An 11,361-nucleotide genomic window follows, 5' to 3' on the forward strand; every position below is an offset into this window, starting at 1 on the left:
ATTTTTGTAGCGTTTTATCTTTTTGGTGTATCATTTTCTTTTGTTCATTTATCAAAAAAATGTAAGATTTAAATAAAGAGAATGGGGCAAAAATTAGTAGTTCGATTTATAGTTTAAACTTTACAATTAAATAGGGATTAAATTAAATAATGAGTATTTTAGTCACTACTTTAAAAATCGTACCAGACCGAATAGTCGAACCATTTTGGCCCAGGAACCAATCGTCATTGGTTTGGTTTGGCCCTAAATCGCTATTTTACAAAAAATCTGTTGAAATGGTCAAAGAACCACTAACTCGTTTAGTTTAACCCTTGAAGTGTTTGACCCAATAATGGTTCTTGGGTTGCTTCCAAACTAATTCCTTTTTTTTTATTTATTTTAAAATAGAACTTAGAAAATAAAAATGAACAAAAAATCATAAGATGAGAGATTAAACATTGATATTTTATTAAAAATTGAGATACACCTGATTCTCCTAGTTGGAAGATGGCCTGGACATTAGTTACGTAGCGAACTAGACTAAGCTGCAAGACAGAGGATTAGAGAACCCAAGGTGGCTAACCCGGTGATGTCGCTTTGATGCTTAAGTTAGTATTGGATTGTGGGAGCTAAAAGTGTATATACTAGTAAGCTAGTGAAAAAATAATCTAGTGAACAAATAATCGCGCGTACCTAACTCTTGGGGGTTGATGCCATTATATAGCTAGGATGCCGTAGGTCTCTCGAAATGTTCCCAAAATCTTTGGCCCGTGATGTTGGGATCCATTATGCTTAGTTAGGATAGTAACACATCGGTTAATGAAGTTTATCATTTCCCTCCAATTCGGGCGGGAGGAGGAGACAAGGCCTATAATTACATAATGTGATCCCGAATAGTTCGGAGTCTGCTAAGAAGCTTTTAGAATCGATTACATGGCACCTCGACATATATGGGTACCGAAGTGATTTTAGCTCCAAGGCAACCAAGCACCCGAGCTCCCTGATCTGTTGACATGGCACTTCGTGTTGAGTTGTCATCCTACTGGCAGGCCACGTTCACATGTCCTTTACTTACTAGGTCAAGCCGAATCACCCCTCATCAACACCAAGTCACTAATGAGGCAAACAACATAGAATTTGAAAAAGATTTAGAGAGATAAGAGAGCATATAGTATTGTAGTGGTGGTGATAATGAACATGGAGATATCTGCCAATGGCGTCTTCTTCTTCTTCTCAAGGCAAAATAATTATGCAACAACGATCGATAAACATGGTGACAACCACCTCCGGTGATGCTTCCTTCTATTTTTTTTTTGTTTCTTCACTTTTTTTTTTAACTTTTCAACATTAACCAGCCACTTCTCAATGTCTTATACTCCTCTTTCATAATTATGTATATATATGGTGGACTTTAACCTAATCCTAATCTAACAGTCAAAATAAAAAGTTACATTGTATTTTACATTTTACCAATTTGACCCGCTCAAACTAGATAGTTTAACTCCTGACCCGAAAATCAGAAGACGAAGTGGTTCCGTTTTTATATTGGTTTTTAAAACTTTGATTTTAGTAAAAAGAAAGTTCTACAATCTTATTCATGTTTTCAATAGTAATGTAAAAATATAATTATAAATGTGTTTAATTTTTTTATAACTTTTTTGTGTTTTTGTGTGTAAAAGTATTCTTGATATGTCACATTTATGTTTTGTTTAATATGATAAATACATGATATTTACATGTGCCTGAATGCTTTTTTTGCAAAATTTATGTATTTTCTATTTTTTATTTTATCAATTTTTATTATTTGTCTATGACATTAAATGTTAACACATTTGATTCAAAAGTTGAACCTTTTTATAATTAATCTTTATATTTCATTTTTGGTCAGTTCTAAATTATATATTTCATTTTCATTATGAATAAAAATAATTATTGTTTATTACACTTTTTTTAATTTGATTAATAAAAATAACATAAATGTGTCTAATATTTTCTACTTTTTTGTAAATTTTTATATTTATTTTTATTTTAAAATTTTTATTATGTAACTATGACTTCATAAGTTTATCAATTTGATTTGAATGGTTGAATTGATTAGCTACTGTTTGGATAAATATTGGTTTTGTTTTTTAGTCAGTTTTAAAATATATCAGTTTATATTGTTAAAAATGTTGGCATAGATCTAATTATTAGAATTTATTAATGAAACATAACTTAAAGTATAGGATTTAATAAGAGAAAATGAGATTTAATACCTTAAGTATAAGACTTAATGAGAGGAGATTAAATGAGCTGAAAAATAATAATTGAAGTTACATTTTCAACATTTACAATTAGAGATGGATTAAACACACAAATATGACCATTATTATAGCCATTAAAGCTAACATAAAAACTATAATAAAATGACTTTTATAGTCTTTATCAATAAATAGAGGGTAATTTTAGTCTAAAAACAGTTAAACACTACATTCACACTTTTATATATAATATAGATAGAGATAGATATACCTACTATCACATTCAACCAATCACATCTTTTGTTGCATGATGGAGTAAATGTACCATAGATTTTGTCTTTTTCTCTTGATAATAATTGGAACTTAACTACTTTGACCAGAATTTTTCTCCCATACTAACATTTTTTATATTAGTGATTCTCCCATTTTTTTTGTGGATTCTTGGATATGATTAATTAAATGATAGGTATTGGAGGCTTATTAGTTATTACCCATAAGGTTTATTATGTTGAAAGGGACATTAGGACTTCTCATCTTTCTCCTCGAATGATGATTAATTAGCCTCAAAATTTGATCGAAGCTTAAGAGTTCTCCTCCTCATAAATTGGGTGTTTCATGGTTTTGTTCCTTTGAAAGGGAACCTTGGCTCTTTGGCTAATGATAGTATGGTGTGGCTCTCCTTAGACTTTACATTTGACCAATATTTCAAGGTAGTCGGGCTCAATTTGTGGTTAATCTTAATTCACTTATTATGGATAAACCTATTCAGGTCCAGAGGTTTTCCTGAACGGTTGTGGCTTTGTATTATATTTGGTATGGAAGGAATGAAAAAATTTTAATAATTATTGGGTGTTCATTGATTGATTAGGTTTATTAAGAAAAGTATAAAACTACTCCTACTTTAAGTTTATTGAATTTGGATTCTACAAAAACATTCTCATTCTGATATGAAACCCATGCCCCATCAAATTTTTTCTTCTATCTGTGCCTAATGACGTTAACTTTGTTTTTTTCTGTGATAATGGTATTACTCGTCATGCTCTCAGCTATTATTATGTCTAACTCGTAATTTATCTTTTATTGGGTTACCAAGAAGCAAGCTTTATCTTCAGTTGGCAGCATCGTAGAGAAAGCAGAATTCATGGCCATTTATAGAGCTCTTTTGAAAGTCAAGCAGGCTGGACGGAGGCATTTACTCATTTGCTTAGATTCTCAATCAATCCTTCAAGCTTTACAATCATCTTGTTCCAATCTTCCTTGGCAATTCTTGCATCTGTCGTCCTCTATTAAGTTTATATAAGAACCCGTTTGGGAGGGCTTTTACATTTATAGAGCCATTCGAAAAAAAAAAAAATACTTGATATAGTTTCTAAGTATTTATCAAACATGGTTCGGCTCCATGGCTGGTTTCTTGACTCATGTAACGCCAGAAGCCGCTGCACGAAAACCCTCCCAAATGGGCACTTTAAGTCTTTTAATGTCTCGGGCCATGAAGTGGCCCAGTATATATGCTAAAAAATATAGGCTTTGCAGATTTTTTATTAGATTCCTCCTGTAACAAACTATGTATTTCAAAATTCTAAAATGTTGTGTCCTAATTTAAATTTAAAGGATAATTTTATTTTTATCCATTTAATATGGCTTTTTTTTATGTAAGAAGTAGATATTTTAAATGATAAAATTCTAGCTAGTGATTTGTATCATTGAAAGATTATTCGATTAAGCTTAATTAAAAATCCAATTGATATGCAATGGTTACAAATAATCTAGGCAATGATATTGGTATAAGCAAAATGTATTGTGGGTCGCGTACTGCCAACTTTCATCTTTTTGGGAGATATGGAAAGAGCGTTGTGCTATGGCATTCTGAAAGTGTTGTTATTCAAATAGTATTCAAACAATGGTGACTATAATCACTACAGGGCTAGACACCTCCTGTGTTCCATTTTCGGTAAGTTATTTATTGGTTAAATAAGGTAATGACTATTTTAGTCATAAAAATCCATTATTAAAAGCGGTAATTTTGTCCCATTCAAGTATTAGCAACTTTTATTCTAGGTAAAAATGTTATTTATCCACCTAGGAGATGGGCATCACTTATCTGGATAATAAATCCCCACATTAATCTGAAAAATGAACATGAGATTCTTAGTCAATGGGAACCAAAATCCCATTGACCAACTTTTCCCCCTCTTAAAATAAAAAAAAAAAAAGAACACCCCCCCCAAAAAAAAAAGTTAATGCTTCAAGTTATCGGTTTGAAAGAAGTGCATCTGCACCACTAAATACTATGAGTGGTGAAGTGGATTGAACCAGGATAAGTGTTGGACTACTAGAGAAAAGCACAAATATTGGAGGTGGTGGTGGGATGACAATTTTCGTGGGGACTTGTCCCAATTGGGGATGGGGATGAGGAAATTTTCATCTTCATTGGCAGGAATGGTGTGGGGATGGGGAGAGAACTTCTCGTTCCATAGGGATCCCCACTTATATATAGATAGATAGATAGATATGTATGTATATGTATATGTATATGCATGTGTGTATGTAATGCATGTATCTATACATATAAGTATATATGTAAATTAATATTTTTAAAGATATGGTTGAATATATTTTGATCTTTTTTAATATGATTGTAAAATTTAACTATTTTATTTTTAAATAAAATGATGGCATCATAAAATTGTCACGGGGAGTGGGGATCCTCATAGGGATAGGGATGGGGATAACCTTGTCCCTGTTGAGGGGATGGAGATGGGAATGAGGATATAGATTTTTGTGGGGACGAGGGTGGAGAGTGGCTTCCTATCCCCACCCCACCCCATTTCCATTCCTAATTATCATTTGGGATGCAAATGATGATCCAATCTTGGCCTTTTGTTTATAAAACATTTGCCAAAGGTCAAGCTCTTCTTGATGGTTAAAGGCTCTATGATGAGCTCATATTGGTTGGAGTTTGGCTAGAGTTGGAATCAAGGGTTCTAGTTAGCAGGTAACCTTAAATAGCCACACTTACAAAAAATGCAACTAGGTGGTTGATGCTTTAGGTGGCAGTTGATGCTTTACATACTCAACCCAAACATAAGTGGTGTCTGAAAAGCAACACTTCTAGATTTCAGAGGTCTGAAAAGTGTGATCAAATGCCAACTTAGCAAACCATGGTTGTGACTCAATTTTTGTACTAGTCGAGCTCCACATTACTTGAATCAATCATCAAATATTTGCAAAAAGACAAGATTGGGATCTTGTGGTTACGTCTAAATTGGGTGTAATGCTTGTTTTTGGGTTTGGGAAGAGTGACTTAGGAAGTGCTTGTCTATTGGGTTCTTGGGGCAAGGTGAACTACATACTCTCCTATACTTATTCATTTATTTGTGATCAGTAATAAATTTTTAGATGGTTGCACCTCCACCTAGAGTAAAGTTTGGGGCTAAAAAAAAAAATCCAATTGTTTGGTCATTAAAGTAGTCTTTTAAGATTAGTGCATTGACCTCAACTTATCAACCATCCAAACAAGGTACTATTATTTATTTAAGGCATTCAAAATTTATAATAACACGGAAATATAGGCTATCAAAATGGTCTCCTTGTATGCAAAGAAAAGTATCATCAAAGTAAATAATCAATCTTGGTCAATTAATTCCAACCGTCCAAATGTGTTGAACCACTCTCAGCTGTCCAATGTGTTGAAACACAAAAATCTATGCTACCAAAGGTCCTTTAAGACCAAAATCCTTGGTCATCCAAGCAATGTTCCAATATTTTAATTAATCACAATGGTTCAAATGGAATATCAAAATGAGGGATAAAATAGAAGCCAAATAAAATAATGTTAGAAACAATCCTAACATATGAGACATCAAAATGGCCTTCTAAGATTAATCAAATTATCTCCTTCATTGAAATTACATACTGAGATTTAAATTCATTTGGTCCATGCAAATGAGGTATGAAATAAAAAAGGCTGAGTCTTTAGAGTGTTTTCACAAGTCTAATGGATTAATTTCAACCATCCAGGTGACACAATTCAACCAATTTAGGCCATCTAAATGATATACTAAATCGGCTCAAAAAACCGAGGCTATCGAAGTGTTCTATCCTTAGACATACAGATTAGTTTTACCCATCCAAGCAATGTACTAAATTAAACTAAAGGCCCTGGGCATCAAAGTTGTATATCTAAACCATCTAAGCCAAAGTGTCATAGTTTCATGTGGTAGAGTGTATGAAGCTTTTCCATTAACCAACATTATACATCACTTTCGATGTTTGCTTTAAAGTATAAAGGGATCCCTGTAATGTACCATTTTTTCCCACTTTTTCCTTCTCCTCTCCATTCAATAGTTTGAAACTTTGAATTACTCAAAGCAAACATGGTTTGTCGTGATTGACTCACTATTTTCTAATTCTACCAAGATTTAAGGTGGGAAAATTGCAAATAGGATTTTTTTTTGCTTCATTGGGATCTCCGTTCCCTTAAATGTTAAATCCCATAATAACTAGGAAATTTATTGGAATAAGCAATTATTTGCATTTGGCATCCAATTTTTTCAAGTGCTTACTTTAGAAGCACTTATTTTATATTGGGCATTTGTCATTTGGTAGTCTTTTTCTCTAATAAGCACTTAAAATAAGCATTGTGAGTATTCGGTCCTTCATTTTCTTTCAAATTTTCAAAATATACCCTTATGAAAGTATTTTTATTAAATTAATTTTATAAAAGCACTTTTATAAAAATACTTTTACGGAAGTGCTTTTATGAAAGCAATTTCATGAAAGCACTTTTACAAAAGTACTTTTATAAAAATCAACTAGGGATAATTTTACAAGTGATATTTTAAAATTCAACTAAGGATCATTTTGGAAGAAAAAAATTGAAACTAAGCCCTTATTTTTAAAAGGAAAAAAATTCTTAAACTACCCATAAGGTTTAGGAAATTGACAAACTCTACTACTACTACTACTACTACTGTTTTAGTGTTGTCTTAAAGTACCCCTACTATTTTTGACAATTGACTAAATCCTTCCCTACTGTTAACTTTTCATCACACTCAATCACATATAACATCACTTGACCATTTTTTTTCAAAAACTCCAAAAACACCCTTTAAAATCTTTCTCTATTTTTCACATACACTTTCTCTCCTCACCTCCATTCACATGGACAGTCAACACTCCAACTCTCAAGAAATTAGTATAAATAGAAAGCGTGGCCAGGAAGGTCATTACCGCTTCTTGCGCCTTATGGTCTCTGAACAGATAGAAGAGACAAGAGGATTACCATTGCATGCTCCATCATTGTGTTCGATACTTTAAGAATTCTCTGTACAATCGTCACCCTTGATCGCGATCGAATCTGCCTTGGAAGTCATTAGACGGATTATCTCAGGCAATAACCCTTCCTTCTCAGTGATTAGAAGCTTGGATTCATCAGTAACATCGATTGCCTCAAAAACCCTAGCAAATCCAATCCTCGAATCCAAGCTTCCCTTCTTTAAAACAAGAAGGATTGATGATAGGAAATATTTATTCCTTTTCAATGTTAATCTCATAAGTTGTTTTTTTTATCAGCGTAATCCATCAGGGTGAGATCCAAAATCCTAACTACATGTTCGAAGGTTTCAATCCCTACTACCTCTTCTCCGCTATTGGCATTGCTTCCAAGAACAACGACGGTGATTCAGATGAAACCATCCATCTTCACGAGAAAAGGCTCGGTTCTCATTGGACTACTAGGCAAAACCGACAAGCTTGGAGAAATAATCAAGACAGTTCTCGGTTTTGTCCTCGATGTTCTTGATCAAGATTCTAGCTTGCTCTTGAGTCAAAAGAGGGGAGGCCAATGGGGAGGAAGAGGATGTGGTATTGGGAAGGTTGTCGGACCAGATCTGGATGAGACAGTGGAGGGTGTGGTTTGGAACGAAGTCCTTGCTCTAGAGGACTTGCATGGTGGTGAGACATGTGTTGTTGCCGATGTCGAGCCATTTCTGGATACTAAAGCAGTCGTAGGTAATGGGGAGACAGGTTTTGTTATCGGATTTCATGACGTCAAGGGAGATGGGGCATTTGAAGAAGCTCATAATGGTGATGAACAGATCGTTCGTCACCATATTTTCCTTCTACTTCAATGTATCAAAAGTTTCTTCTCTTTTGAGATCGATTTTGAAAGCTTAGAGAGAGAGAGAGAGGAGCGAGAGATGTAGAAGTGGGGGATGGGGGAGTGTGGCTTTTGAAGTTGGATGAGAGAACGGGTCAACGTGTGAAGAAACAACATCATTCAAAGGTCCTACTTCAGCGAAAACATGGTCGGGAAGGTCGTGCTCATCATCGATGCTCATCAGGCATTGGCAAGGTTCCTATACAAGCATTCCACTTCTCACCAATCATTGAGCCCCTAGTAATTTGTACTCGGTCATTCCACTTTTCATTGGTCTTCGAAGTGTGAGTTAAAGTGAATATCTACCGGGAGGATGCAAATCACTGTCATTTCATTTTGAAAAATTAAAAGAGAATAATGGGTAAAATAGTCTTTTTCATTTTCCTTGTGGTAATGACAAGGACGATTTAGTCAATTTAAAAAATAATAGGGGTACTTTAAGACAATGCTTAAACAATAGGGATAGAGTTAGTCAATTTCTTAAACCTTAGGGATAGTTTAAGAAATTTGTCCATTTTAAAATAAGCACTTATTTTGGGCTTATTTCCAAAACACCAATAAGTGTTTAATGATGTGGTCCAACCCTAAGTATTTATTTCAAATAAGCACTCACAAACAAGCCATACTTATTTGAAGAAGAACATAAATAATATAAAAAGGGGTAAAATTGAAATTTTGAAAAATGTCAATTGACATATAAAATGGTCTATATGTTTAAGTGATGGAATATTTCTCCGTACTGTGGGACCATCTTACAAGATATATCCAGGCAGTTTTATGAATCGTATGATATGTTTAAAATATCTTGATCAACACATGGGGTACATTCATTTAAGGGCAAATTTCTTAAAAGTACCCCTAAGTTTTAGGAAATTGGCTAACTCCACCCCTACTGTTTATGTATTGTCTTAAAGTAACCCTAAGTTTCTAACATTTGACTAAATCCTCCCCTTCTGTTAATTTTCATCATAAGTCATTTACATATGACACCACATGACACAGAACTTTTTGAAAATCCAATAATACCCTTTTATGGTCGATTTTGCACTCTATTGTTCTTTTTTTAAACTATAATTCAACAAGCTTCAAAAGAAATTTCAGCTTAGCATCATTGAGATTTATCATCTCCCTTTTATTTGAACTCAACTACTTAATTTTCCCTGATTGTTTTACCAAATAGAAAAAAAAACAAACTTCACTCGGAGCAGAAGTGTATCTTCTTCACTGGGAAAGGTTGAACATGCACGCTTGAGCTTAGAACCTCAAAAAAAGAGCATGTCAAGAACCTGCCTGACTTGTCTAGGTTCTATGGTCCCCACAATAATGCCTTCAAAACCAGCATAAAACTAAAAATAAATTGAAGAAGTGATTGTCAGGGGTATGCGGCAGTAGGTTTGGTGCTTGCATTTCTCTTAATGACAAGTGATGAAAGGTGATTTGGTCCGACCCTATAAATGGGTGACACATGTACGTGACTTGACATGAATAACAAATTGACATGAGCGGATCGACACGTCGACATGACTTGACGTAGATGACAACTCAGCAAGTATCAGCTCGCCTCAGAATGAGCTTGGGTACAATAATGTCCTGAGCTGAAGGTACTTCGAGTTGAGTCCATCCCAATTCGCGGACTAAAACAACCAAGTTCACGACAGTCTAGACCCAAGCAAGTGAGCCACCTCGGAGATGACTCACCTCGGGCATAATCACCTCGGCATGCCACTAGCAACTCGACACAAGTAGCTCGCCACAAGGTAGCTCGCTATAGGGTTCGTTATCAAGTAGCCATGAGTCCCGCGAGAAGCTTCCTATCTGACAACCGTACCTGTCAACCCTGAAAGCTGCACCCACGTCCCTTGTCTGGCGGCGCAACATCTGCCAACTCTAAGGACTACACTCACTGTCTCTCACCTGGCTGGGCGGGACCTTACCCTACAACGATCGTATTGGCCCACCTACTCCCCAATCCTGACGATGATAGCCAATCACTTCGAGACATTGCCTGACAACAGATTGTCGTGACAGAGATTTGGAATCAGTCCCCTCAAAACTGCCAGAGCGTTAGTATATAAAGACTTCAACCCCCCAGGGGCCAGGGTATTGCATATTCACCACTCTCTAGCTTTCTCATCTTCTTGTAAAACTCATTTTCTTCTAGCTCGCAACCGAGTACTAACTTAAGCATCGGAGTGTTCCTATCGGGTGAGCAACCTCGGGTTCCTTCATCTCTCTTCACGCAGGTATCTCTTGCCCGTCGCCAGCTAGGAGCTCAGTTGCTTTTAGCTAGGAGTGGCCGGATTGTGCATTATCAACAAGTTTATTCAAATGTTTCGTTTTGAAAATTTAAAGAAGAGTGATGAATAAAATAGTCTTTTTCATCTTTACATTAACAAATATTAGTAATAAGGAGATTTTAGTCAATTGTCAGGAAATTAAAGTGTACTTTTCATTCAAACCAAACATAGCTTAAGACAATACATAAATAGTAGGATAGAGTAAGTGAATTTCCTAAAACTTAGGGTTCAAGAAATTATTAACCTAAAATTTTGTTCATCTTTACATTCACATTACAAGAGGTAAAAAAATATAGAATTTGTTGTAAATGAAATAAAAAATAAATAATGAAAACTCTACATTTCACCAATATGTAGCCATGAACAATATCACACTTTTTTTTTTTTTCTTTTTGTGTTTCATCAATTTCTCTCCACGGAGTCCGAATATGCTCTTTTAACACCAACCTCACAGCACATCTCAGCCACATATAGGGAACATCTTGTATTGTTATCGATGGAGTTGTGAGATCGGTGTGTTTTTTTAACACTTAAGAGTAGGGAGATGCATTATATCACTGATCACGGAGATATACTTGTACAATGAGCCCACAAAAATGTTCTTGATGTGCGATGTGAGATCTAGGGGTGTTCACAGTTTGGTTAACTGAACCATGGCATTTTTTTTGTAACCCGAACTGGTGGT

At 34.8% G+C, this 11,361-nt stretch overlaps 1 pseudogene; it reads right to left on the reverse strand.

Moving 5' to 3' along the window:
• Positions 1-7,534: 7,534 nt before the first annotated feature.
• LOC148848333 (U-box domain-containing protein 28 pseudogene) lies at positions 7,535-8,332 on the reverse strand (annotated as a pseudogene).
• Between the last annotated feature and the right edge of the window lie 3,029 nt (positions 8,333-11,361).

Source organism: Nelumbo lutea, chromosome 6 (assembly GCF_056320005.1).
Source record: "Nelumbo lutea isolate HS-2025 chromosome 6, American lotus-T2T, whole genome shotgun sequence".
Classification (NCBI taxonomy): domain Eukaryota; kingdom Viridiplantae; phylum Streptophyta; class Magnoliopsida; order Proteales; family Nelumbonaceae; genus Nelumbo; species Nelumbo lutea.